At 51.6% G+C, this 22,215-nt stretch overlaps 1 long non-coding RNA gene and 1 pseudogene across 1 annotated transcript; both read left to right on the top strand.

Moving 5' to 3' along the window:
- Window positions 1-5,227: 5,227 nt before the first annotated feature.
- LOC117287452 lies at window positions 5,228-5,394 on the top strand (annotated as a pseudogene).
- Window positions 5,395-10,129: 4,735 nt separating this feature from the next.
- LOC117287302 lies at window positions 10,130-21,320 on the top strand. Its single transcript, XR_004518537.1, has 3 exons — window positions 10,130-10,572; window positions 17,580-17,722; window positions 19,775-21,320. It is a non-coding gene; the product is annotated as an uncharacterized LOC117287302 (long non-coding RNA).
- The last annotated feature ends 895 nt before the right edge of the window (window positions 21,321-22,215 follow it).

Raw genomic sequence — 22,215 nt, 5'->3', positions numbered from 1 at the left:
GAATCTGTACACAGGGCCTGAGACAGAGTGGTGGAGGGAACTTCCAATGTATTCAGGTGTACAACATGTCACTTAAGTTCTCACATGACAAATTTAAAATCCTGAGTATCAAAGCCATATAGGCAGCTTGAAAAAGGGCAGATTCCTGGGCCCATCCTTTAAGATTGATGATTTGGGGGTGGCTTGAGCCCAAACCAACTCCAGGTGGTTTGTAGTAGCTGTCAATGCTTGCAAAGCTCTGACTTCACAACTTAAATAAAAATGTTAGCTTTGCTGTAGGTTAATGCATTTGCTTTGCTGTATGTTACACCTTTGGTGTTGGGGGAAGCAATACACACACCCCAAAGACCATCAAAACACCTGAAGCTATGCCCGTGTGCAAATGTGTCACCATTTCGTGGCTCTGGCTCCCTTTCAGTTTGTGGGTGTGCCGTGAGGACACGCACTGTGTTGGTTTTCTCACGCCTCTATCAAGCCAGGACAAGGCACAGGCACGAAACACAAAGGAAGACTCAGATGCTGGGCCTCCCAGGTCTGGCCCCACCAGGCTCCTCGTCTGGCCAGCACAGTGGGCTATTCACCCAGGGCACACACCAAACCAGACTTCTCTAGTCTGGGGTGCAGGCCAGACACCCCATGTCCTGGCAGTGAAAAAAAAGCCCTTCTGTGTCTGAATGTGAAGGCACATCTGTCTCTCTTCTTCCCAAGTCCCAGTACCCAATCTGGGGCCCACCAAGGAAGCCTCAGGGTGGCTGGATGAATGGATGCATTCAACAGTGTAAGTTAAGCACCTACTGTGTGCTGGATCACAAACAAGCCCTGCACTGATAGGACTTAGTATTGGGGGGTGGGGTAGAGGAAACAAAGACACAGAGAGGAGACTAAGCATTGGTGGTCTGCATGGGAAGCTTCCAGAGGAAGGGTGAGTAATAATCTAGGAATGGAGAATGGCATGCAAAGGCCCTGTGGTGGGAAGGAGTAGAAGAGGGCTGCGTGGCAAGTAAGGGGTCCTCTCCTTAGGACACTTTTGCAGCATCCACCATCCGGGGACCTAGTGAAGACTATGGGCCACTGCCCCAGGGGCCTCTCACCCTCGGAGCCCTAGGGACCAAGAAAATCTAAAAAGAGGGGGAACTGGGTCGTGAGATATTCTTCAAGTCGTGATCAAGGCCATCCCTCTCCCAACCTAGGATCCCAGGGCGGCAGGGCGGCAGCACCGCCCCTTTCCAGCCGCACCCTTCTGCGCAGGCTTGTTAATCAGCTGCAGCAGGGTAGTAGTCAAGCGTAGTTCCTGGAAGACCCGCCCACTCCGCTAACTCCGCCTATCTGCAATGCCTACCAATCAGGGGCGGCAGCCGGGCAGGGGGCTGGGGCCTGTGCTAAAACAAAAGGCAGGAAATGTGAGACGTTTTCGTGACGTAACCATGGCTACCTAGCCCCTCCCATTGCCAGGCTGCGGACTGGCTTGAGGGTTGGGAGGGTTGGGAGAAGCAGCTCGGTCAGGGCGCTGGGCCTCCCCCCGCCCCCGCGTGGCTGAGACCCTGGGCCTCCACTTCCTGGTCCGTGAAATGGGGTCCTTTTTTGCCCAGGGTTGAACTCGCTCAGACAAAAACGTTTATTGAGCGCCTACTGTGTTGAAGGGCTAGAGATCTGCCATTTTAAAAAGCTTTAAAGAGCCGGGGATTTAGCTCAGTAGTTCTGTAGCCTGCCTCACAAGTGCAAGGTCCTGAGTTCGATCCCTGGTACCAAACAAACAAACAAAAAACACCTGTCCTCAAGTGGTTTATATTGGGGGGGAGGTGAGAGAATGAGTGTGGAAGGGAAGTAGCCAGTAAGCAAGAACATAAATCAATTGTACCATGCTAGATGGCCACTAGGTGCTATGGGGAAAACATTTGCTAAGGCATGTGAAGGCAGAAGTTTGTAATTTTAAGTAAGATGGTCTGATAAGCCTCATCAAAAGGGGTCATTTAAGGAAGTCCAAGGGAAGCAGGAATTCTGAGGGGAAAGCTCTTTGGGAAGAACACCCACAGCCAGAACAAAGGGCTGGTGAGTGCAAAGGCCCTGAGGCAACAGTGCTCAGCTGAGGATGCTACCTACAGCTGGGTGCACGGGAGAGATCTGAGCTAGGAGTTCCCTTTGGGCTCACACCAGCATGTGCTCATCCCAGTTCATATTTGTTCTCTTCTTCATCTTTTCTTTAGCTACCCTCTCCTCCTCCTTCCTTTTTCCCGCGTCTCCAATCCTCTTCCACAGTTGTGGAAAAACACCAGTTTGAGCTGAGATGCACACATGGGTATGGGAGACCTTCCCTCTTCGGGGAAGGTGGGAAGAACCTCAGACCTGGGTCCCTCCTGGGCCACAACCCAGCCCTAGGAGTGGGGGCAGAGACCAGCGTAGAGAAGCCAGGTGCTCAGCCTTCACACAAACTGTTCTGCTTGAAAGCCCTTCCATTTCTTGATCGGACAAACTCCCTGGAGAGTAGGTGTCCATTACAAGGGGACAGGAAGACAAGTAGCCACATGTGTGCCACTTTCTCCCTGTGCAGGGGACAGACACAAACAGAGGCCACGCAAACAGGGATAGCTGAGAGATGGAGAGTGCAGTGCCCTTGGCAGGCCCCTCAGAGAGAAATACTCCACACTACCCACCAGCAAGGTGAAGATCCCATAAAGACCAGGGCAAAAGGAGGCCACAGAGTGTTCTCTGTTTTCCTCCCTGCCTGTGTGTCTCTCTTTGTCTGTCTCTCTCCAGTATTGGAGATAGAATCCAGGGCTTCATTCATGCTAATAAAGAAGCACTCTACCACTGAGCTACCACTGAGCTACTGCCTTAAAACCTTAAAAATTTTACTTTAAACCAGTCTTGCTAAATTGCCCAGGCTGGCCTTGAACTTGTGATCCTCTTGCCTGAGCCTCCCAAGTAGTTGGATTACAGGCCTGCACCATTGTGCTGGGCTCCTATAATTCATTTCTTCTTTTCTTTTTTGTACCGGGGATTGAACTCAGGTCCTTGCACTTGCGAGGCAGGCAGCAGAACCACTGAGCTAAATCCCAGGCCCTAGTTCATTTCTTTTGGATGGATGCTGTCCCTCTTAAATAAATTCACAAGATGTCTGGAGTGCATGATCAGTAATGAGGGTCTCAGGCTCTGGCCACAGCAATCTCCAGATTTCCATGATGCTTTGGCCCTTAACAGGCCATTTAAGCCCTTGCCCTCCACATTTGCAAATGGGGTCAATAATAATGCCTTGCAGGGTTGTTGTGAAAATAAAACGGTCTGTGTGAGACAAGGACTTAGAACAGGGCATGTTGGTAAGGAGTGGGTTTATGACTGGAAAGACTTACATAATAATCTGAATGAGAAGCTTCAAAGTCACCAAAGTTTCACTCTTTGGAGCCATAGCTGGGCTATATCCCCCCACCCACCCCCGTCACATGACTGAGCTCAATCCAATGGAATGTGAGTGGGAGCATGCATTTTTCCCTAGGAGCCCCCTCCACAAACTACCTGGGTGGGGACCATGCCCAGATCAGACCATCAAGGAGGAAGAAACTGTCCACCCACCAGAAAAACCACCGCCACATGTGACAAACATTTAGAAATGGCAAGGTAGGTGTGCCCTAGGAAGCCCTACCCTGGGGAGCACAGACATTCCCTTACCCCCTCTTACTTACTCCTGTGATAAAGATTTAGTAAAGCCCAGTATATGCCCTAGGCTGGGCCAATATATACAGAGAGGGGCAATATAAATTGACAGCGGGGGCTAGTAATATGCTTGCTACATGAGGCACTAAGTTTCTTCCCAGCTTGGGTGGTGGTGGTAGCAGTGACTCCCTTGCCTTGTGGAGCTTACAGTTTGGTAAGGCCATCTTTGGTAAACACAGAACAAAAAGGCATCCAAGACGATATCTAAGTCTAGACAGACACTAGCAGAAGCAAAGGTCCTGGGGTACAAGACCCCAGTGGTCTATCTCCATCATGCTCTTTTACAGTCTCTGTTTCTTTATCTTAAAATGGGGGCAAAGCTAGTAACACCCTTTCACAGGATACCTCTGGATCTCAGAGGGAAAAAATCACCACAATTACCACAGAAAAGTGGTCCTGGAAGTTCGTTCACTTCCCATGTGACTAAGAGTAGGCTGGAAGGCCAGGCTTTCTCTGCCTGATGCCTGTGAGTGCAGGAGGATGTCAGCTCAGGAGGGAGCAGGGCCATCTCTGGGGCTCAGGAGGCAGTAGCAGGGAGGAAGAGCTGCTGCTATTAGGGCTCCCGCCACGCAGGCTAAATATCAAGCATAGTCTCCAGCCGGGAGAGCTATTAGGCAGCAGCCCTCGGAAGCACTGGCTCTCTGGGGAGGCAGCAGGATGGTCCCTGGAGACAGCTGGAGTGAGCTGGCACTGAGAGCGGGAACTCTCTGCTGATGGGCAGATGCTGGCCTCCATTCAGTCTCTCTCTCTGGACAGGCACAGCGGAGACAGGTACTGCGGGACTGGAGGGGAAGCCCCCAGTGGATGTGTCAGGCACTTCCCTGATACTCTGTGCGAGGCTGGCTGCTGTCTCCTGAGCAGGAACAGGTACAAAAGAACAGATCTGGCAAGTGTGCTTGTTGCCAGGTGGCTGATGGGGCACAAACAGGCAAAGGAGGAGAAGCCACCAGGAAACTGTTTCTGCCCTCATGGACAGTTTCAATACTTGCCATGGCTCCCTAGCTCCCTGTTCCCAGCGTCTGAGCCTCAGTGACTCTAGCTGGCCTCTATTTACTCCAACCCTGGGGACCTGTGCACCACAGCCGCTCCCAAGGCCAGGCTTTTGCTGGTTCTTTTGCCAAATGCATCAGCCTCAGCTCCCACCCCTGCGTCTTTTCTGTTATCTTAACCTCCTGAATTTCTAATTGTGGCTAAGTGAGGTGGCCAACAAGCCTCCCTTCTCTGATTTTTAGCTTACTCACTGCAAACACACAGAAGCTATTTCCTACCTCACATGGTTGTTCGTGCAAATGAAACATGACAATGGGCATAAAAGTACCTAAGAGCATGTGGCACAAAGCAGATATTTAAACTTTGGTGTGGTGCTATAATCCCAGCACTTAGAAGGCTGAGGCAGGAGGATTGCTATGAGTTTGGGGCTAGCCTGGGCTGCAGTTTGGACTACATAATGAAAAAAAAATTTTTTTTTAATTTAAAATTTTAAAATAAAAAAAAAGCAGGTATTTAAAAAGCAGATCTTAGCTTTGCGCAGTGGCAGTATCGTAGCCAATGAGGTTTATCCGAGTCGCGATTATTGCTAATTAAAAAGTAGATCTGGACTAGCATGTGACTCAGTGGTGGAGTACTTGCCCAGCAAGCACGATTCCCCGAGTTTGATCCCCAGACCCCAAATTTTTTTTTCAAAGATAAGAAGTAGACCAAAGAACCAAAAATCTTCCATCCAACCGTCTTGGAGCAGCACTTCTCCAGGAAGCTGTCTCTAACCACACCACAGCCACGTCCCCAACCCCTGCCTAGTTAAATGCCCTCTTGTTGGTCCCTCCTCTCCCTGGGCATCCCTTGGCATGGCACTGCACAGGACAACGATGACTTGCGTGGGCTTCTGCCCACCATCTTCACTAGGCTGTGAAGACCCTGAGGGCAGGGACAATCCTGGTGACACTGGGACACAATCAGTGTTAGATGAGTGAATAAAGCTGGGTGGGGACCACAGGCCAACCTCAGCTTCTCTACCTGTCAGAGGACTAAAAACACGAGCCTGCCTAGTCTCTGCAAAGATATCTGCATCTCAACTATCCTTGGGACCCCAGAATTCCTAGCTGCCAGCTCAAGGCCAGCTTGCCAGGATGATCTTCTGTCAACTGCCCCGAAACTCAGCCCAGGTCCTCAGTCTCCTTCACAGGCTGCCACTATCAGCAGCCTTCAGGGGTGGGGGGACTGGCCCTCTCCACCTCTGACAAGTCACCAATCAGCTAGTGGCTGAGCACTAAGCAGCCAGCCTGAGCTCAGGACTGGCTAGAGAATGGGTATAAAACTTCCCAGGTGGGACCAGGGCTTTAGGGAGGTGGTGTGGGGACCCAGGAGCTGTCTCCACTCATCTAGAAACCTCAGGGGTATTATGCATTTCTCCCAATACACTGGTGCTCTGCTCTCAGCCCATAGCTCTGTCCCCCACCCAAAGCTTGGATAGGCAATTATGGATGTCTTTGATTAATAAGAAATGGGAGCAATGAATTAATCATTATGTAATAAATGCAGTTCATTTGGCAGCCATATCTCTCAAAAACATGGCTGCAGAGTATGTGTGTGAAATAACGAAAGGTCCCCAGGAAGCACATGGCAGTCTCAGGCAGGCAATGGCTTTTGCTCTAGGACCCTGCAACCTTGGGAAAAAGAAGTGGCAGTTATCTTAAGGGAGTGATGGGAGCCCCCAGCAGGAGTCCCAGGAAGAACAGGCCCCTCAGGACAGGGGCTCTGGACTTATCCCAGATTCTCTGTTTCCTGCTCAGCACCAGGGCTGCCGAGTCTCCGCCTGCCTCTCTGAATGAGAGCTGAACAGATGTTTTCTTGGATCAGGAGACTAGCGCTGGCTCCCAGATGGGCTGCATGTGGAAGCACATCTTCTCCCTCCCTCCCTTTGTGACAAGGTCTTTCTTTCTGGGGAGCAGCTGAGCATCAGAGGCGGTGGGTGGGTGGGGGTAGAGTGGCAACCAGGGGCCTCTGCTAGTCCCCGTGATCATCACACCTTGAAGGAGGACTCTGCTTCACAAAGGAGGACTCAGCTTCTGTGGCGGCACCAAGGCTGACAGGTGCTAGCAGAAAAGAGCCTCGAGCCAGGAGGGACACCTCCCATTGGCTGGACACATTATGGCTCAGCCTTGGCCTACAGGGTCCAGCTGTGCCCTCTCCTATTAAGGCAAAGCATGATGCTCCTTCCCAGAGCTCAAGAATGCCCCTTCCAGTGGTATGTCCTGTGCAGGTGGGGCCAAGGTCCCTGCTCTGACCCAGCCCCTACTTACCTACTGGCAAGCTCTGCTGGAGAGAGGTGCATTTCAAAGACATGCTGGACCATGCCACTGCCTGCTCTGTTACCTACAGAATAAAACAGGACCCAGGATTCCTTGGGGGCTTACTATGGTAGCTGAACCTGGCAGTCCCCCGGGTACCCTAAAGGTGGCAGTCAGGACCACTTTTTCCTAGATGCTTTCCTAAGTCCCCTCTACTTTTCTCTACTTGAAAGATTCCATCTGTGCCAAGGCCCAGTTTATATCCACTGCCCACAAAGCCCTTAATGATCCTCTCCCTTCCCTGTTGCTCTGTTAGTCCCTTCTTTTGGGCACACCTCTTACCTGGTGTGCTCCCCACTCGAGGGCAATTTACCAGGTTGGAAGACGGGACTCTCCATCAGGACTCTGAGTACCCCTGTAGGCAGAGTCCAGGCCTCATGCATCTCTAAATCCTCAGAGCTCAGCACACAGTAGGTCCTTAATGAAAATTTGTGTGTGGAAATGCACTCCCCCCAAAGAACACAAAGACATGTTGAACTAGTACTAAAAGTATGACCTCCAAGGAAGCCTAGAGAGGGATTCTGACCTATTTATTTGTCTCCACAGTTCCTTTTTCTTTTTAAATTTACAACCAGCATTTGTTTGTTTTTGTAATTAGAAAATTATTTTGAATGAAAACCACACCAAAATGGCCTCTGGTGCTATGGACCAAGGGTCATGGCTGCCTTGATTGCTACCTCTCACTCATGACCACGTTGTGGGGCCCATTTTAGGAGAGAGCAGACAGAGACTCACAGCAGGGAATGGCCTGAACCTCAGGGGAAACTGAATCCCACGTCATACGATGGCCCATGGGTCTTCCCCAGCCAAGCTGGCTGTCAGAGAAAAAGTAGACCAATTCTGGTAACCCCACAGGGACCCCAAAATCAGTGTGTCCTATGCCTGTGCCTCATTCAGTATCCCCATATGCACAAGGTACCGTTCATGCAGTCCTGGGGTCTGTGAGCAAAGCCTCCTAAGTGCCTACACTATGCCCAGAACTGTGCAGAAGCCACGGTGATGGACCGTACCACCCAAACAGGAATCCAGGGAGAGCAGACCCCTCTGATCCCCCTTCCATCTCCCCTCCCTGCTCTGCGCCTGTCTGTTTTCCCACTGCACTGCCAGGGGACTGCAAACCAGCATAGGTCCCACCCGTCCTAAAAGACATCCCTGGCTTACTCTGTCTCATGGTGGTTTCTACTCCTGGCTGGTACCTGTGGTGCCTGATTTGCTTGTTAGAATTCAGACTCCTGGGCCATCCACAAGGGACTGAGAATCACATGGGCCTGACAGGAGGGTGCCCGGAGCACCAGTCTGTGTGCCCCCTTCCTGTCTGCTGTCAGCTAGCTGCCCAGTGCCTGGGGGAAGGGCTGCTCATGCCGAGATCAGAAGAAAGCCCCAGAGAAAAACGCTAGCGTGTGAGATTTGCCGCCCCACATGCTCTGGCATTTCCAATAGTGTAAAGTAGTCTGATGGGGCCTGAGCACCAGCACCAGTAAGCTGTGGGAGAGAGGGAGCAGCAGGGCTCCTTTCTAGAACCACGCTGTCCTGCAGCCAGGGTACAAAAATTGCTTAGGACCCAGAACTGAGTAGATTTATTAAGTGCCACTCATGATAAGTATTTTGCCTACACAATCTTGTTTAAACCGGGGACAGAATGAAGGTATTTCTAATTAAATAAAAAACAAAGCAAGACTCTTCTGTAGCCCCCCAAAGTCTGAGCTACATCCAGATCAGTCACAGGGGACAGGGAACAGCTGAAAAGTCCGAAAGAGCTATAGCATACTGCTGGATATGGTACATGCTTGTAATCCCAGCACTTGGGAGGCTGAGGCATGAAGATCACTGTGAATTTCAGGCCAGCTTGGGTTACATAGTGAGTTCAAGACCAGCCTTGAACTACAAGGCGAGACCTTGTCTCAAAATAAAACAAAGCAAAACAAAAGTTATAGGACAGTGTGCATAGTTGCTTAAAGTAAAACCCTAAACCAGGTGAGAAAGGCACAAAATTCCTATACCTTGAGGAAGGCATGAAGGGTAGGCATTTGGACTTGGCTCTGGGGGACTCAGGCATGAAGCTGACCTCACATATTTCTCTCTTCTTTTCTTTTTAAAATAATGAATGCATATGATTTTTTTTTTTTTTTTTTTTTGGTACCAGGGATCTAACTTGGGTCCTTGTGCTTGCGAGGCAGGCAGTGAATGCATATGATTTTATACTGGGGTCATGTGTGTGGTATGATTTTGGGTAATTTCTAATGAACAAAGATCCAGGGTCTGGGGGTAAGACTGATAGGTCCTTCCAGATAGGTAATTTTAGAACATGTTCATTTGTTCATTCATTCATTCATTTGTCCTACTCAATTCAACTAAGATCCAATCCTCAGGCCGGGGATTTAGCTCAGTGGTTCTGCTGCCTGCTTGGCTAGCGCAAGGACCCAAGTTCGATCCCCAGAACAACAACAAAAATCCAATCCTCTGAGAAACCCGCGGGCTACCCTAGGCCTCAGTAATATTCATTCATTTGACAAATATTTATTAAGTGTCTGCTGTGAGTCTTAGGAGTCCAGTCTCTGTGGTGCACCCTGAATCACGATTGGAGAAGTCTGGAGATAGGTGAGCCAGAGAGAGGAGGGTAGGGCAGAGTCCCACAGTGCTGCCAGGCAGCTGCTATGGACCCCAGTGTCCCTGCTCCTTGGCCCCATACAGCATCACATGTGCCCACAGGAATCCACCTCCCACCTGAAGCCACAGGCACCCCAGACAGGAATTATGGTCTCCCCAAGAGGCACTGACATGAAGATGGTTACTGCCTTTTCAGCAAATGTAATTTCTTTTTATTAGAAAATTTAAGGGTAGGACCAGCTTGCCAAAAGCCAGAAGAGCTGAAATGTGCTTTCATAAGATATGCAGTGTCTGATAAACCAGATTTATGCATCGCCCTCCTTTTCTACCACCATCTCCCCATGGCCAGCCTCTTCTCCATTCATTCCCCTTCCACTGGCACCAAAGCAACAGCATGAGCTTGGCCTTGGCGGGCAGGCCCGGCACCCTGGATGTGGGGAGTGTGCTTTGTTTCCTCCATGCTGAGCCCCGGTTTTAAGCCTTTTTAGAACGACCTCAGGGATTCTCTAGCTTTCCTGAGATGCAAAGACTGCCCATGGCCTCTGCTAAGCTGAGGGTGTCAGGAGGGGAAGGGCAGCAACAATAAAGGATTGAGCTCTGGGAGAAACAGGCTCATCCATGTGGAGACCCAGGAGCAGGCGGTTCCAGACGGAGCTGGCGGAGGGAGGCGGCCAGGGCAGAGAGCCCAGGACGAGGACGCGTCCCTGCCACACAAAAAGCAACTATTCAAAACCACCCAGGGAGTTCTCTCTTATTGAAAAGTCCTTGATTCTTCCCTTTTTGCAGCAGAACTCACGAACAAGGGCCCCGTCTTATTAATGGGGTGATGGAGGGGCCCGGGAGGGAGGGTCCTGCTGCTCTGGAAGGTGGCTGAGCCCGCCCCACAAGTCATTAGGAGCTGGTAACTAAGGTAACTCCAGAATCTGATTTTCTCCCCACTAATCTCTTTTTCTCTTTCCTTTTCTTGTTCTTCTTTTTTTTTTTCTCTCTCCCTCTCTCTCTCTCACTCTCTCTCTCTCTCTCTCTCTCTCTCTCTCTCTCTCCTCTGCTACTCAGATGATACATGCCTGGTTTAGAGAGGACCTGGGAGGTGGTGGGGGGTGACGTGGGTATGGGTGTGTGTGTGTGTGTGTGTGTGTGTGTGTGAGTGTGAGTGTGAGTATGTGTGTGCTGAATACTAAAATGGTGTCCACCCTCTTGACGCTGTGATGGGGGTGGGAGGCAGCATCTCAGCTCAGGTGCCTCTGCCCCTGCCCTCTCCCCACCCGCCATGGCCTCCCCCTTCCTCCTTCAAGGGCAAATCTATTCCCCTCATTCCCTCCTTGAACAACAAAAGGCAAGATTGGGTTTCTTTCACCTGCTTTCCCTGAAGCCTCCGCTTTGGCATGTCTAGCAGAGGCTGCTTTGTTCTGGAGAAAACCAAGACGGGGTTTGTCCCAGGGGGTTTGCTGCCCAGGTGGGCCACAGGGTGGGGGTCAGAAATAAACACAAAAAATAGCATTGTTCCACCAGGCTTCCCTCCCTGGGAGCTTGGTCTGGGGAGGCAGCCTAGAGGGCTCTGTTCTGAAGAGACCTGGGTCAGATCCCAGCCAGGCTACTGAAAGCCATGTGGCCTGAGGCACATGCAGCACTCTGAGTCTGGTTTTTCTAGCCTCAGAGGGACAACCTTATAGCAAGTGCCTGTACAAAGCTTGACACAATGTCAGTTCTCTTCCTTACCTGGTTATCATCAGTTTTCATCAGGGTGGGTGGGGAGCCATAGAAGGCGTGGTGACCACAATTCTCCAGAGGGGGATTCTGGGAAGGAGGCAAACCATGATGCCCTGGGACCTATGGGTTCTTTGGTGACAAGAAGAATAGATAACCCATGACCAGTGTCTTCCTCAAAGGGTCCTACAACAGGGGAGTAGCAGGGGTCAGATGGGAGCCCTGAAGGCCTTCATTCTGTTCCATTGGATGACACAAAGCTCCTGTCCTCTGGAATGTGGAGGTCCACAAGGGTCCCTGAAGGCTCTAGGTGAACCTCAAACTCAGAGCCTGAGGCATGGGGCCTAGCCCCTGCAGGTGAACAAGCCTTACCACCGGAGACATTGATGTCTGATCTGTTTTGTCCCCTTTGGTAGGGGCTTTGCTAGCCCTGTGATTCTCCGCAGGGGTGGGGCTACAGCATCTCGACTCCACTCTCCACGGTGGGGAAAGGAGCCAGGCAGCTGGTTCAAGGCACCAAGTTATTGTACTCAAGGTACAAGGTCAGTTCCAGCAGCCAACTGGTCCGATGGGTGGTGCCTGTGACTCCCGTCACAATCCTCTACACTCGGGCCCACTCCCTAACCACTGCAAGGAAGACAGCCTGCTGGGGAAAGGCGGTGGCTTAGGCCCTCAAAATCTCAAAGGAGCAGAAAAGCAGGGGAAGCAGGTAATGCAGAGGTCAGGGTGGGGATGGGGGTGAGGGTAAATGTTGGAATGCACAGTGGGGAAGGGGTATCTGAAGCTGCGCAGCACAGAACGTCTCCAGTCTGGCAGGAGGACAGGAACACAGCCCAGGCAAGCAGCAAGCATCTCTGGCCCTACAGCGTAGGTGCCCTGACCCCTGGCTGCCAGCTTCGTTCTCTGCATCACCACCTCTCCCCACCTCTTCCTGTGTCTGCCCTCCTCCTCTCTCTCTTGAAGCAAACAGACTGTAAATGGGATAGTGCATTTTCATTTGCACCCGCCTTGCTTTTCCCAGCTCCTGGGGGCTGACATGTTCTGTCCTGTCCAGCCATTTCTGACCCACCCCCACCCCGATCCTTGGATGATAGTCACAGCCACACTTCCCAATAACGATGGGCTCTAAGTGTCTGTCTACAAGCCAGGGGTCAGGCAAGCTAACGGCAGGGCCTTGCTGAGCTTACTGCTTTCTCAGGAGGACTCAAAGGATGTGTGGCTACCCTAGTACAAAGGAGCCAGTGTGCAAGGAGGTAGCCACCTTGGGGTCCACCTCCCCTTCTTCAATCTGAATTACTTTGGTCTCCTTTGTCACCAAACCTGCCTTCCCTAGACTAGGTAAAAGAGCCCTGAGCAAGAGAGTGTGTCAACAGAAATTTTCTGGGTGCAAGAAAAACACCATCTCAGAAATGACAGTGATGATCACTGATACCTTCCTTCCCCAAGCTCCTACTAGGTACAGGGTGCTGGGCAGCCAGCGCACATGCATTAAACAGCAGCTGTGGTACTGAACACTTTGAAGGTTATTTCAGTCCTCACAATGCCCACCAAGCTGACCCATTGCCCAGATGGAGAAGACTGAACCTCAGGGGGCACAAGCAGGCTCTCTGGAATCCTGCAGGATTGATTCTGTGGGTCGGCACTGCAGCTACCTCACATGGGGCTCAATTTGCCGGTGTCTGGACAAGTGTGGTTAGAGGCTGGCAGTCTCTACATTTCACTGCCACCCTTGAGACATTCACAGAGGGGCAAGCATGGCTTCCCTGTTTCCCACTAGTCCTGGAGTCCTCTGCCTCTCCCTTCCCCACCAGACAAGGCCAGGCCTGAGGGCCTGTGGAGTAGCAGGTGAGAGAGAGAAAGGAATAAGGAGGAGGAGGGTGGGAGGGAGAGAGAGGAAGAGGGGGGGGAGAGAGAGGAGGAAGAGAGAGAGAGATTGATTGTGTGTGTTGGATGCTCCGCCCTGCCTGACCGCAGCAGGCAGGAAAACAGGCTCCTCTACTGCCCACCCTCCCCAAGCCCAGCCCAGCCCAGCCCACCTCACCCAGCTCTGAGAGAGAAAGGAATAAGGAGGAGGAGGGTGGGAGGGAGAGAGAGGAAGAGGGGGGGGAGAGAGAGGAGGAAGAGAGAGAGAGATTGATTGTGTGTGTTGGATGCTCCGCCCTGCCTGACCGCAGCAGGCAGGAAAACAGGCTCCTCTACTGCCCACCCTCCCCAAGCCCAGCCCAGCCCAGCCCACCTCACCCAGCTCTGAACCAGGAACTGGGCCCGCTGCCATCAGCCATCAGCCATCAGCCCCTCACAGCCAGCCCAGCCCACCTCCAGGGTCCTGCCAGATGGGGAGGAGACAGCTGGTCTCCTGGGGCCCCACTTCCTCAAGCTCCCCCAACTCAGATGGCCCCATATGGGCTGCCCCCCTTCCACATCTGCCTCAGACCTTATCCCTCCTCCCAGCCTTCCAAAACTGTGAGGGCTAAGGGCAGACTTTACATGGAAGTGCTGCTGTCACTGGCCTGAGCCCCTGCACAGCAGAGGCCTGCACCTTGGGCCACACCAGTGTCTGGGATGTGGAAAGCCACTGGCCCCCTTGGGACATCCCGCCTTCAGGATACAGGGGTTCGCTTCTGGCCAGGGGCAGGGTCTCTGCCTCTTCACACTTCTGAGGCAGGATCACTGAGGCTGAAATTTCAATTAAGGAAGAGAAATAATTATGCCAGGACTCCAGGTTGGCTTCAGTGGGGACAGCCTCAGTATCCCGGCCTAGAAAGAGGCAGCTGGGCACCCGAGGTTGGGCTGGGCCTTTGCCCATGTTTAGCCTTGTAGCCCTCTTCCCTCTTTCAGCCTCAGGGATGCCCCAAAGCAGGAATGCTGGGGGGTTTGGGAAAGGTTGAGGTTTCCTGGAGGAGCGGCCTGGAGAGGCTGGCAGGGACAAAACTGAATTAAATTTAACCATTCAGTTGCTGCCTGTCCCCATGGTTAGGCTTCCGGGGCCCATCAGGATGGAGGTGGGAACCCTAAGATCAGGACCAGGAGGGCTTGGGCCTCCCTTTGAAGGGATTCCTGTACTGGCCTGAGGGAAGAGGACAAGGACACTGGCAGGTCTTTGCAAAGGTTCACAGAAGGCCTGCTCTGTCACTCACAGGAGAGGGCCAGCACAGGAACTTATCTCTGGACCTTAGGCCCAACTCCTGCAAAACAAGGGTCACAGCAGAGAAATCTCAAGGCCCCATGAACCTTCCTTTATCTACTCCTCAAGAGGCTTCCAAACAGACTCATCTATACCCTCTTATCTCTAGAAATAACCATCCTCAATCAAAAAATGTCCCTTCTCTCTGAGCACAACCATTTCCTCCTAGGAATGGTTCCTTTTAATCCAGCAATTCCTCAGCTCCAGAATGTTCCACAGCCGAAAATGTTCTACTTTATCTCCAGAAATATTTCTTCTTATCTTCAAATATAATCCGTCTCTAGAATCTCAAGAATTCTCCATAAAAGTTCCATACTAACTCCAAGAATGATCCACTTCCAGAAATGACACATGCTATCTCCAGAGATGTTGCATTTCAGATCCAAAAATACCTCATCTCCAGAAGTGCCCTATTTTATTTCCAGAAATACTCTAGCATCATCTTCAAAAACACTCCACTTGCAGAAGCACTCCACTTTGTCTCTAGAAAGATTCCATTCTCAGAAATGTTCTGTCTCTGGCACTGTTCAGAGTCCAGAAAGGCCTCATCTTTACTCTTCAAAAAAAAAGCTTTCTCTTATATCCACAAGTGTTGACATTTCATCTTCAAATACGTTCCTGCTCATCTTCAGAAATGCCCCTTGTTCAGAAATGCTTCCCATCTCATCTCTAGAAAGGTGTAACCTCTCATTTCTAGAAACATCCCAGCCAGCAAATGCCCATGGCATCTCTACAAAGGTCTCCCTGCCTGGCCCAGATGCTGTAGGAAACTCAGACATCATTTTTTGGGGGATCTCTTGGGAAGAGCTGCATAGCGACCACGCCTCCCCCTCTTCCCTTGTCCCTCTGCTCTTGGCCATCTGCTGGCCCTGTCCTTGTTCCAAGAGCAAGGACAAAGTCAAAAGCTAGGCTTGCCAAGGTCCAGGGTGAAACAGCACAAAGTACCAAGGTCTGGGGTGACTGGTAGCCTCCCAGGTCTGACCTGGAGGCAGGAACAGTGAGAGTTGACTTCATGGGAAAGAATGAACCAGGATGGAGTTGGTGGCGATCCCGGCACAGCCCCCGCTCCAGGCCACGTCCTCACCACAAACACTTCTACCGGCTGAAGTGCATTTCATGGTAATATTTACATAGTGCACATAAACACCACCCACCCCTCAGAGCCACACACCACACACATGGAAACCCATACCCAACAACTGCAGCCCCTCCTCCATCTGCATAGACACAGCCAACACATACACAAGTCTGTTGTACCTCTCATACCCACGCAAACCTCACCCACCTACTCCAGGTCTCTTATGGTCTAAGTTTTAGAGACACTAAGGAGCAGAAGCTCTCTGCCACTCCCTTAACTAGTCTGGATTGGAAAGACAGGGGCAGCTTCGTAAATGCTCACTGCCAATGGGAAGTTCACAGACCCAGTGCTGTGGGCTTAGAAGGAACAAAAAAGAGGAAGGAACACATTTGGTATCTGACTCTACACTGACTAAGATGGGATGCTCCCTCCCTCCTGCAGTACTCTAGGCCACTTCTGAATGACAGAAAGTTCCCCTTTGAATGGAACTGAAACCTGGCTGTATCACTTGTCTACACAGCCAGGCACTGCTCTCCAGAGGCATGGAGCCAGTGTTCAGTTGAGATTTCAAACTGAGATTCTTTCCTCCCTCCTCCATGTCAGGTGGGAAAAATAAAGGGGTGAGTATTCTCAGGGAAAGGGAACTGGAGGTAGCTGAGTGCAGGGTGGGTTGGTCCTAGCACACAGAGGTACACAGGCCCTAATACATGCACACAAACCTGCCTTTGGCACACCCACAGAGTTCACTACAGACACAGAGGCAGCCACGCAACATACCTACACTTCACATTTGCAACCTACATCAGGGAGAGCAGGAATGAGCCCCTGGCCTGCCAGCTCTGTCTCAGAAGCCTTTGGGGGGGATATTCTCAGAGCCCCTAGGTAGGTGAGGGAAATAGGCTCTGCTTCTCTGACCTGCATTCCCAGCAGCATTGCTTAGCTCTGGTCTGCTCCCACAGGAGGATAATTACCATTTATTAAGCCTCCCAATTTAGAATCAGCCTCAATTAACTGGAACCTCCCCAGCCCCTCTTTTCCGATCCTTTGAGGCCAAGGGCAGATGTGAATAGAGCTGAATGTGCCCTTCAATGTGCCCTCAGTGTGGGCCCCTTTGATGTCTCCAGCTTGCCCGCTCTTGCAGAGACAGAGATACATCTGTCCCCCACCTACCTTTTTTGATCCCTCCCAGTCCAAGAGACGCATCTCTAAGCCTGACCTCCCTCCTGTAGTATCTGAGATCCTCTCCCAAAAATGGGAAAAAGAAAACCAGATAGTTGAACGTGATCAGAACTAACGCATAGTCCCAAACCCCAACACAGCAGGGAGCCAGGGGCAGGGGGACACCAGGTTGCCATGCTGGGGAAGCAGCCGGGCCTGCTAGGGAGGCTGCTGCATTGGTATTCTCTGTCCCTCACAGCCCAAATTACACTGGCTCTCTCGGGACCCTTTTATCGCACGTTGTCGCTTCAGCAAAAGGTTATGTACGAGAACATCGAAATCCTTCCCGCATATTAACTAAAAGAGCATTCTTAAAAATGCACAAGAAAAAAGCTCACCTAAGAGCCAGTTTTTACGGTGTCTTAGATCAGGACGAGCACTGGGTTGGGAGTCAGGGTAGGAGTCATTGCTGGAATTCAGCCCTCAGGGATCAGGGCAGGTCTCTGATCTCTCCGAGCACCAGCTGTCTGGTCTACTAAGAACGGGAACAGAAGCCCTCACAGTGGTGGTCTCTCAGGGTGGCTGTGAGGGTCATATGAATGACTGCAATGAATGAATCATGTTCTAGAAGCAAAATCTTATTAGTGTTAGTATTCAGGCTTTGCCAACCCTCTAACAGGCAAGGAGAACATGCCATCATTCCCCAAGCACCCTGTGTCCTTTCACACCTCCCACCTCCTTGTCACTTCCAGGCCACCCCCCACACCTGATGTACCTTTTCCTGTTTTAGGGATTGGAGGAAGAATTCTTGGAAAACACCTCCAAGACTCAGTTTGCAATCAGTTTCTCAGCTGTGACATTTAATAGAAGAACTTCAAAGATGTCATTGCCTCAGATCAGTGAAAGCCAGAGTACCAGGATCAGAACCTAGGTGTAAGTAAGCAGGGGCTGGGTGGCTCTGGCTACACGGGAAGATGGCAGCCTCATCTAAGCTCTGCCAACAGTGCCCTGTGGGTATGTGGGCTAGCAATGCCAACCTGCTAATGCTTTAAAGAAAAGCAAAAAGTAGAATTTTTGTGACATCTGACGTTATTTTAAAAACTCTGTGCTGACCAAACACCACCCATCTGAGGATGTCACCTCTCAAGCCCTAGCTGATCCTATCTTACTTCTCCGTGGCACACAGGTCTGCTCAGAGGCAGGGCAGGCTCTGCAGGGCAAAGAGTCTTCCAGGTAGGGCCACTAAGAAAACACAGAATATGCTCTCCTTGGCATGGGGCTAGCTGGCCACTGGGCCTCGGTGTACTTATCTGCCAAATGAGGACAGGTGATAAAAGGAATGTAGAAGCCCCTGGTATGAGAACAGGCTCAGCAGGCTTCTGTGGGATCAATGAGGGAGAGGGAGAAAGGGACCCACAAGGTTGGGTCATTCACTATTTGGGTCTGCCCTCAGCAGATCACACTAAGGCTACAAGGAATCACAAAAGAAACCAAGCCCTTAATAGATGAGGAGATGCCCACTAGAGTGGTGTGTCCCTTGGCTCATGTTACACAGCAGTAAGCACATGGATGGCCAAGCCCAAGGTCCTGGGGTCTAACTCCTTCCTGTCATGACAGTGTGACCCATGATCCCAGCCCCTTCCAACAGATAAAAGTTCCCAAACCTAGGAAATGTCATTAGGGGTACCAGGAAGGTCTACTCTGCCCAAACTCATTCCTGTTCCAAGTTGCTGCCTGCCGGGACCTCAGCCATCAGACATTTCCTTCCCTAAGTATTAGGAAGAAGGGCCATGCTCCCATCCAGTCCTGTTCATCCCTGGCTTGGCTTCTTACTGTCCCATGGGACCTTAGACTAGAGTTTTCTGACCACTCTAAGCCTCAGTTTCTTTATCTGCAAATGTGGACAACAGAAAGCCTTCCCTGGCAGGGGGACTTGAGGATGGAAGAGCTGGGGTTTGACCAGGAGGTCTGTCTAGAGGAGGCCTTGGCCCTCTCCCAGCCTGGGCACTGTCCCTCCTCCCAGCACTGAGCTTTCTCTGAGGGAACTGTAATCTGCTGGGCTCTAATTACTGCTCCCCAAGGACTGGCACCTCCCTCCCCAGTGTCTTAAGAAGTGTGCGGAGTAGGGTCACGGCTCTACTTCCCTCTGACAGAACCCAGGCCCATACAGCAGCTCTTTGTGGAAGGAAGCTGGGGGTAATGCTAAGGAAGATGCTCTTCTCTGTCCTCAAATGAAGGGTCAGAATGAGGACTCAGGAGTGCCAGGGAGGAAACAAGGCCCAGACAGGAGCACTGGCCACCCAAGTCACTCAGCCTCCCCAGGGCCTCTCCAAACCTCTGCATTCTTCTCTCCTTGGCCCCATTCAGTCCCACCTCTGAGCCTCTGCCCCACCCACAAGACTGCCTCCAGCACCTTCCTGTTCCACTGCTGCAGGAACAAACCCACCCTGACCTTCTAGAGGTCCTGCAGTCCACACCCACTCCAGGTCCTTTCCCTTTCTCCAAACCTCCAGGTGTGCAGCACAGAATAGCCGCCAACCCTCCTCCTGTGGAAAGTACATGCAGGCACATGCCATTTCCTCCAGGATGCCCCCCTGACTCTCCCTGGGCAAGGTCTCCTGGCCAGCCAAAGGAGCTGTCTACAAATAGAGGAAACAAAACATGACTGTGAGACAAGGTGTGGGTCTAGGTGGGCCTGATGGGGAGGGGCACAGGGTCAGGCTGACCCAGCTCAGCCTGGCCTGGGTGTCCCATCTTCACCTCTTAATGAGGGCCAGCTAGGTAGGAGGTGCACACAAGGCTGGCAGTGTGTCTGGCAGCCCGGCTATACCCAGGGCTGGTACCACCACTTCCATGGCCTCTCCTGGCCCCTCAGGAGCTCAGCCTGCAGCCTTGGGCTGTAAGCCAACCCAGAGCCCAGACTGTGGCCAGGCACCCATTGCAGGATGGCTCCAGCAAAGATTTTCCCTCTGCCTCTGTCCCTAGAGCTGCCCTCTGGAAGCTCTGCCCTGCCATCAAAGCTTCTTCCTGTACCTCCATCCCTCATCCTGGTAAGGACACCTCGCCTCACCTCCCAGCCTTGCTGGGTCCTTTGGAGCCCAGACTGGACAAGGGAGCCCCCCTGGGAGCTCTGGCATCACTATCCATGTCCAGCTGTGCTGCAGGATTGTCACAGTGACCGCTGGGTGACAGCAATCAAGCTGGAAGCTTTGGACTGGTAGCTGGAGTCCAAATCTAGCCTGCAAGGAGTTGCTGAGTTAGATGACGGCACAAACAAACCAGGCCGTGCCATGGAAACATCTGATACCTGATGCCTAAGGCAGTGAGTGGGTGATAAGTTCCCTGGCTTCATCCTGTGTACCTGGGGCCAGGATATGCAGGCACACCCCACCAGGACTGGTGGCCCCGCACTATGCAAACATGAATTCATCTCTAATTCCTCTTCCAAGGTAATATATTCTCACTTAAAAAAATAGGGTCTCAGTTATTAAATTGCCTAGGTTGGGTTTAAACTTGTGATCTTCCTGCCTCAGCCTCCTAAAATGCTGGGATCATAGACATATGCCATCCTGCTGGCTCATGTTAGCATTTTAAGCAGGGCCTTCAATGCTCTGACCAGTGGTGGTGATGAGGCATTACAGGCCCTGGGGAACACAGGAGAGGGATATTTAGAGGAATAGCAGGTTTCAAGGTCACCTGAGAGATGGCCACTTTCACGGATAGCCTGGTGCAGGCAAGGTCTCTGCCTGCTTCAGTGTCAAGGAATTTTGTGGAATGAGTAGACCTCTCTCCCAATTCTGCCCTTTGAGAACAGGTACATGCTGCTCTTCCCACCCTAACTGCCCCTCTGGCTCCTCCTGACATTATTGGTTCCCAAATCCTCTCCTTGGTCAAGCTTCCCCTAAGAATGTGCGACTAGATCCAACAAATCTCACTGGAACCCAGTCCAACAGGAATACTCCTTCCTTTTCCCCAAACACTCTACCTTTGATAATGTAACCTTAGGTGGGTCCAGTGAACCCATCAGGCCCAGATCAGGTCAGATTGAGATGAAGTCACCTGAACCCCAGAATGTCCCCTAGAAAGACTAAAAGATTACAGCATGTCCCTCTCCCCCAAAACCAGCAAGCCCAAGGCCCCTACAGAGCAACACAAAGGTGCCCTAAGCAGATGGACAGATGTACAAACAAGCCGCTGGGATCCCAAGGCAGAAGGGGGAAACTGATGCTCAATGAAGCAGAAAAAGCCCTTGCTCACGGCCAGTGCTCTGTTTCTGGGTGTGGCTGCCTATATCGAGGTCTCTTCCTTTCAGGCTGGGTGGCTTACAGTGTATAGAAGAGGGCAGGAACATAGTAAAAGCCAAATCTCCACAAAAGCTCAGGTGAACTGGTTCCCCGGAACATCCACACTCTTTGGAACCCAGGCAACACCTGCCCCTGGGCATAGGCTAAGGGTCATCTGGTGCTTCTATAATGGCACCACTGCAATTCTACCACAGTAGTCCTTGTAGACTTGATGAGCTCAGCAATGACCAGGCCAGGTGCAGCAGGATTCAGCTGGGCCTCTCCAGAAAGACCTTGGTATATGTACTCAGGAGTATGGATATGATGGCCCAGCGAGGACACCTGTGGCTGAGCTGCTGCAGAATCATCAGCCAATCTGGAAGCAGAGTAGATGTTAGCAAAGATGACATAAGTCAGGCCTGGGTTGCTTGGAGATGGTGAGTCATCCAGCTTCCCACCCAAATGGCCATCACAGCCTTCTGCCCTATTGCTTAGACCTCAGAAATAACTACCTCAGGGGTGCAGTGTAGGTTGAAGAGGTGTGGCTTTGGGGGCCCTAGCTTCCCAGGCATCCTCCAGAGGTAAAGGCTCATGGTGAGAGTGGGCGTGGGGAGGAGGCAAGCAGAAGCTAAGAAAGGGTTCTGGGATTTGAGATCAGAGAATCTGGATGAGTCTGGGACTTCTGGCCACCATGACTGTGAGTGTGTCACTTCACTGTAATGCTGGAACCACAGACACCAACATTCAGGAGCTGTGCAAACAACAGGACTTTGTGCCAGACACAGGATGCAGAACCATGGGGTAAGGTTGGTGTTACACAGCTCTGGGGACCTCAGAGACACAGCTGGGAGAATCCTTAAAACTCAAAGGAGAAGCTCAAACCCGACAGGCATGTGCCTTTCCAAGCCTCTGCTCCCTCTGAGTTCCTGATCTGGCTGTGTCTGCAGGCAGACCCTGAGCATCCTACATCCCCTGGTCTCAGCCTCATCCTCTCCCTGGCTGGGGATGTGAGCAGGAATGGCTCAATCAGGATATAATCGTTTTTAATTAACGTGCGGATCATTTCACAGGCTGATCTCCTTGGAGACCACAGGGAAGACGGTCTTTTAAGATTTTCTTTTTCCCTCCCCAGCACCCCCCCAG

Source organism: Fukomys damarensis, unplaced genomic scaffold (assembly GCF_012274545.1).
Source record: "Fukomys damarensis isolate Sample0158 unplaced genomic scaffold, DMR_v1.0_HiC HiC_scaffold_23, whole genome shotgun sequence".
In the NCBI taxonomy this organism is placed as follows: Eukaryota; Metazoa; Chordata; class Mammalia; order Rodentia; family Bathyergidae; genus Fukomys; species Fukomys damarensis.
The sequence above is the reverse complement of the archived record's forward strand: the minus strand, read 5'-3'. Positions and strand labels throughout refer to the sequence as shown.